Below are 7,112 nucleotides of genomic sequence, written 5' to 3'. Positions count from 1 at the left end.
TTTTGTTGTTTGAATTGGTTTTTTCTTAACATCACACCTAATTCTGACCTTATTTTTGTACTCTCTGTCGATAAGTTAAATAACTGTTTTTGTGACTGTAGGAGTCTAATTTAAACCGTGTAGTTTAAAAATTAATTAGTCACCCATATTACCCAAACTCAAAACATCTGTCATCCTCCTCTCCTTACCCCCAAGGTAATTTTGCCAGGTCATGAGAAACTTCCTCCTCTATATTCTCTCAAATGTCTCCTAGATCTTCTTTTCCATTTCAGTAGCAGCTCCAAACGCTTACCTCAGACTTGGGCTTTATAACAGCCTCTAACTGCTCTCCAGACCCAGAACCAGCCCACAAACCTCTCTGCCAGGTGAAACTTTTTTAAGCAACCTTCTAATCAGGTTGTATTTTTTGTTCTGAGATGTTGCGTGCCTTTGCTGGTCTATGGAAGTAAGTAGTGAATCAATTTAGAATCAGGCTCCAACTTAGTTTTACTATTTTCCGGCTACACAAAAATACTTCACTGCATAGGCAAATTCATAAAGACAGAAAGTACAATAGAAGTTACCAGATACTTGGGGGAGGGGGAAATGGAGTTCATGTTTAATGGTCACAGAGTTTCTGTTTGGGGTGAAACAGAAACATTGTGATGAAAACATTTTGGAAACAGTAGTGACAGTCGCACAGCATTATGAATGTAATTAATGCCACTGAAAAATGCACTTAAAATGGTTAAAATGTCAAATTTTATGTTACATATATTTAGCACAATAAAAAAAAATTCAATAAAGTAAACCTCATTCTAGCCCAACTAGACCAATTGTTCCTTCCTCTGTGAACCCCGTTTTCCCCTTTTAGTTCTATACAAGGCAGAAAAAAAGTGGTCGCCATGCTGTCAACTATTTCTTGAGCCTTGTGAGTTCTTGCTTCCACCTTCTGATCAGTGAAATATCAGAATAAAAATTTCCTAATGTCTCTAGTGGCTTTTACTGCTTTTCCATTATAAGTTTATAGGAACACTGTTTTCTTTCTTCTCAGTGAGCATAGCCCTTCTTAAAGCATACAGAAATAGCAAAATGAGTTTATTTCATGGACTCTGCTTTCTAATCAGATGGTATCTTGTGGAGTATTTTCTCAAAGGAGATCATAAACGCTCTGGACCGTCACACCATGCACTGTAGAGTCTGATCGCCCCTGTTTCAAAAGTAAGCCGGCTGGTAGATTTTCTAGACCATGTACAAGCCAAATGTCTGAAATTTTTAGCATTCCTTTTTTTTTAATGGAGAACATTGATTCCACACATTCAGCTTTATTTTAGGAAAAAATAATTTAGCGCCTAATCTGTTTAAAATGATGCTACGGTTACTGTATAACAGCTTTGTTGTCATGAGAAATCTCTAAATTTGAAGTGTTCACATCCAAAACAGCCTTGCTAAACAACTCTAGGCTAGGAGAGGGACGATGAGGGATTCTGGGAACGTGGCAATCAAAAAGCAACTCCTTTTGTCTCCATGCTCATCTCCATCTCTCTGCATCTCATGGAGTCCTCCTGCTGAAGCCTAGGGGGAGTGGGGTTCAGGTGAGGCCTTCAGCTCTGTGGAGCCCTGGTAGAGAAAACTGGTGGAAGTATTTTTCCCCATGGGTTGGATAAGTCCCTGCAGACAAGGTTTCAGGAAGCCCGGGAAGAGGCTAAGAGAGTGGCAGGTGCTGGAAAAAATGTGACCCACAGTCATGTTGTGATTCTTATGAAATTGTGCATGGTGGCAGCCCTAGCGGATATTGTTCCCCCAGGCACTCGAACTGCCCCGCCCCCCCATTCCCTCCACCCAATACACACACACACACACACACACACACACACACACACACACACACAGAAAATCTCATAGGAATCACCTCGGACTTCTCACCTGTGACATTGACAAAGTGGAGCAGCATCTAAGACAGAAACAGCCAAAACGTAGTGGAGCGGTAGCTGAGAAAGGACTGCGACCTGAGGATCTCGGCCATAGTGTTTTCCACCTGTCAGACTGAAAGATATTTGAAGATGAGGAAATAGCCAGAAACTGTAAGACTCAAATACCCCTTTCCAAGGAAATAATTAAGACTCAAAACCAGCGACTAATGAATCAGAAAAGAGATCTCAAGATAGAAGATGAATAGGAAAAGTCAAAACCACTCAACAGGATGTGGTGGGCCATTTTATAGCCATAAAGCAGACATTGTTAAAAAAAATATATAGCAATGCAGATTATTCACCAAATTCTAGAAGCTAAATGCATAAAGGAAAAACTATTATAAATCCAAGGAGAACTTGATAAAATAACTATTATAATCAGGACTTCTAGATATCTCCTTTAGAATATTCAGAAAAGGGGGGGGGCAAGAACCTAGAGTAATTAAATCATACAATCAATAAACTTAATATTATAACCGATACTTACAGAATCTTCCATTCAATAGAGAATATACATTATTTTCAAATGTATAGCAATAACTATAAAAAGTGATCACAAAGAAAGGAAATAAGTCTACAATTAAAACCTTAAAAATATAAAAACCTTGAGTTTAACAAGCCAAATATTCTAATTTCTAATCCAATAAAATTAGACATAAGTAATTTAAAAACAGTCAAAAATCATACTATCTTGGAAACTAAAAAGGAGCTGTTGATAACCTTTGGACTGAATAGGAACTCAGAAAAAAATTACCAGATATCTACAAAGCAACAACAAAAAAATAGTGTATAGCATATAAAACCTATGATACATTGAGACCCGTTTTCAGAGTCTGTAGCCTCGAATGCCTTCTTAGCTAAAAAAGAAAGACCAAAAGGCACCAAGAACTCACTTTTATACTTCTCTAAAAGTAACAACAAAATAACCCTAAAGAAACTAGGAAGAAGAATACAATAAAGATAAAACCCAGAAGTAATAAGGTAGCATAAGTAGGTGGCAAAGAGGATAAATAAATCCAAATGTTGATTTTAGGCAAATGCTAATGAGCTAGATAAACTCCCTAAGATTAAGGAAAAAGAGAGCAAGAGAGATGTGAGCAAACATGGTGAGATTAGAAAAGACAAAGGAGAAATAACCACAGAGACAGGGAGATTAAAATAATTTAAGGGAATGGAATAACCGGTTCTATGGTAGCAGTTTTCAAAACTTGAAAAGATCAATTCCTAGCAATATTATAAATCATAAAAATTGACCCTGGAAAGAAGTTAAAATTTTGAACTTGTCAACTTGTCAAAATAAGCTGGAGATATTGATAAAAGAGCTATCATAAAGTTTTTAAAAAGCTATAGAGATCTGGAAGACATTCTAGCTATTTGAATATGAACTGTATATTAAATGATTAAATATTTGTTATCTAATTTTCTTTGTTGTCACAAATTAAGAATAATAAAGCCCTTATTCTTAAAATTCTTGTGAAGTATTTTAGAATGAAATATCATGATGACTGCAATATATACACACATGCACATACACACAAACGAATACGGTAATATTATAAAACTAGTTTCAAAATAGCATGGAGTCAATGTAAAGAGAGACAAAGTGATCAATGGAACATACTAGATGGTCTAGATTAAACCCACACTTAAGACCACATATGACATGATTCCTTTTTATGTAGTATTTACAGAACATGCAAATCTGTAGAGGCAGAAAATAGATCACTGGTACTGAGGGCTGGAGGATGGGAATTTGGGAGGTGATAGCTAAAGGGTATAAGGTTTCTTTCTGGGGTGATGAAAATGTTTAAAAATTGATTGTGATAATAACTGCACAACCCTGTGACCATACGAAAGACCATTATGTTTAACTTAAAATTGGCAAATTCTATCAAATACAAATTATATCTCAATAAAACTGTCACAAAAATAAATAAATAAATAAATAAATAAATAATCCTACTCCCCTATATTGCTTTAACAGGTATATAACAGACAACTCTATATAATCCAATTTCTCAACTTATTTATTCAAACTTCTCCTCCTCAATACATTTTATCCTCTTTTCCCTGATCGTCCCTCCCCCACACCAAGCACTTTTCTTTATCTAAAGACTATTAGTTACCTCTTCTCCTTTAGTGCCAACCAGTCCAGTAGAATTCCACTCTATATGAGTACAGGGATTTTGCAGTGGTTAATCTACAGTTGTATCCTCTTTGATGAAATCAATGTCTGGCACATGACAGATGCTCAGTACATATTGGTCCAACTAGTGAGTACATGAATTAGAACCTCTGGTTCTGCCAAATGACTTTTGAAATGATGTCCCTTTTTGGTTATATATAATAATGATGGCTTCAAACCCAAATTAAGCAACAAACTACCTGTCTCTAATCTCAAAATTCATATATTTAAATTAGCATACTGAACCACTTAAGAGGAAATGGGTGGCTGAAAATCTCAATAAATAACAAGTTATGAAATTTCAAGAAGAATGGTGATCAATGTGTTATATCTGTTGCTTTCACTTAACCTCCAGTGTCTGATTCCACAGTGATCATATTAACTAACGTCTGTGGTTGTAAGCCATGGAAATAGATGCTGGTGGACCCTCACCAGATGCTAGTGAAGCCTGGAAAACCAGTTTCATTATGCCAGATCCAAGGAACTCTAGCTTTCTGGCCAGTTACTTCAGGGAGTGAAAGTCGATGTGAATTAATCCTAGCATCTGTTCTTCCTCAAGGTTCACAAAGTGGGGAGAGTCTAATTGGTCCAGCTGGTCCTGATGCTTGTCCTTGGCAAGGCAAGCATCCTCGTTGACAGTTTTACAGGACCCTGCACTTTTGGGGAAACATCACTCCTCAAAGAGGTATCAAGATATATCACTGGCAACAGAGGGAACAGTGCTGGACAGGGAAGAGCAGTGGTGGTCACTGTTATCACCTTTCTGCTGTGGGCCTTTCATGATCATATCATTAGTGTTGTCATGGAGGGTATGATTTCATTTAAGTGCTATTCAACAAACTTGGGTGTGAAAGTTGTGTTATTATTTTGTGAATTAATAGCAATAATCAAGTTGTAAAATAATACCTATCTTGAATTTGACTGATCTGTCAGGAATCTGGCTCAGTCATTATTGGACATTGGAGTTGGGGGTAGTAGAAAGGCTGGAGCACCTGTGTGTCGGTGGGGGGCCTGCTACCCACTGAGCCAGGTGCCCTCATGATCTTGAAGAATCTTCTCCACCTCTCGGCCTTCTTCATTTCTGCCATTTCCCTGTCCCTCCAAGACACTCAGCTTCTTTCCCTCTTCCTAAGGTAAATTTCTCAACGAACTTAAGCTTTGGGGGAAAAGCTAGGGAGGGAGCCTGTTTTCAGGCAATCTCTACTAAGGGCTCTGAATACAAACTTCTCTCTGGTTACCATATTCGCTTACTAGAGCTGCCAGAGCAAAGCACCACAGACTGGGTGGCCGAAACAACAGAAATTTATTTCCTCACCGTTCTGGAGTCTGGAAGTCTGAGATCAAAATGTTGGCAAGCTTGATTTCTTCTGAGTTCTCTCTACTTGGCTTGTGGATGGATGTCTTCTCTCTGTGTCTTCACATAGTCTGTCCTCTGCATTTGTCTGTGTCTTAATCTCCTCTTCTTATAAGGACACCAATCATTGTTTTAGGGACCACTATATGACCTCATTTTACCTTAATTACCTCTTGAAAAGCCTGTCACCAAATCTAGTCACCTCCTGAAGTACTGGCTTGGACTTCAACATATGAATTTCTAGGGGGTACACAACTCAATGCATAACACAATGGAAACACACTGTGAGATCCTTCTTGAAGCAGAGAAGGAAGAAATATGGTGAGAACAGAACAAATTGACATGAATCAGCTGAGTGTATTCTGTTATTGAGTCAATAGCCACCTACCTTTGGAACTCTGTTTCATCTTTGTTTTGGTTTTCTGCATTAGCCAAGTCAGGGAATTGAAAATGTTTCTGAAGTGGTTAATACTTGTATACTGGGACCTTAGAGGAAGGTACGGGGAGGGGAATTAAGCCTGGGTTGTGTTACTAATCAGCTACAATCTTTATGCCCTAAAGGCTCACAGAAATAATTTGCTAATTGGTCCTAAGCCCCATTCAATAACTTTATAAAATACATTAGAGTACACTTAAGTTAGCTACCCTCCGCCCATGGTCCTGCTTTGTGAAGCAACATAGTGAAGTGTTAAAAATACAGGCTCTGGGGTCAGAGAGCATGCATTTGAATCCTGGCTCTGCTGCTTGGACTGTGTGGCCCTGGAAAAATTCACCTCTTAATGCTTCACATTTCCTATCTGTAAAATGGGTATCATAATGCTGCCCTAAGCAGTAGTGCTACCAGGCTGATTCTGAGGCACGTTACATTAAAAGGCTTTAGAACAGGGCCTGACACATACTAAGTGCCCAATAAATGACGGCTATTATTTATTTTGTAGCAGCCGAGAAATTTTTAAATCTTTAAAAATGTATAGTCACAAGGATGACTTGAGGAACCATTTTATTTTCAAAGTCACTATACAAATAGAAATAAATACCTCCTTAGCTATCTGAATGCCAGATCTGTGAAGACCTAATCCACGTAAAATGAGAAAAATCCCTGGGAGCAGCTGAGATAGCAGCCCCAAAGCCTGCTACTCTATAATATACAATGGTCCTTGGGCCGTCACTTTGCCCTTGTAGACTCGTTTTGTTTTGTTTTGTTTTGTAAGCTTACAGCAACTGATATTCCTAGGTGGTCTCCCATCCAAATACAAACCAGGCCTGACCCTGCTCAGTTTCCAAGATCAGAAGAGATGGGGCACATTCAGGGCGGCATGGCTGTAGACTGTAGACTCTTGTTTTACGTACACTTCTAGCCACCTTGCCTCCTGAGTTTTCCAGAAGCACCAAATTAGAAAGTAAAGTAGGAAAGTGATTAGATGCAGGCATACTGACGTGGCAGAAGTGACAGCTGACAGATGTCAGCTAAGGAAGAAGCAAGAAAATTAAAAAGCAGAGCAAACAGTCCCATATAGCTCAATAACCCCTAAGGGCTTCCAGGCACAGCATGCTGATTGATGTTCTTAAGGATGACCCGCAGACCTGCGTTTCTTGCTAGGGTAAAGGCCTCTCCATCCAC

At 38.6% G+C, this 7,112-nt stretch overlaps 1 pseudogene; it reads right to left on the bottom strand.

The window, feature by feature from the left end:
- Window positions 1-6,700: 6,700 nt before the first annotated feature.
- LOC118602175 lies at window positions 6,701-6,819 on the bottom strand (annotated as a pseudogene).
- Between the last annotated feature and the right edge of the window lie 293 nt (window positions 6,820-7,112).

This window comes from Rousettus aegyptiacus, unplaced genomic scaffold (genome assembly GCF_014176215.1).
Source record: "Rousettus aegyptiacus isolate mRouAeg1 unplaced genomic scaffold, mRouAeg1.p scaffold_m13_p_4, whole genome shotgun sequence".
NCBI lineage: Eukaryota > Metazoa > Chordata > Mammalia > Chiroptera > Pteropodidae > Rousettus > Rousettus aegyptiacus.
Note: the sequence above shows the minus strand (reverse complement) of the source record. Positions and strands in the feature narration are given on the sequence as shown.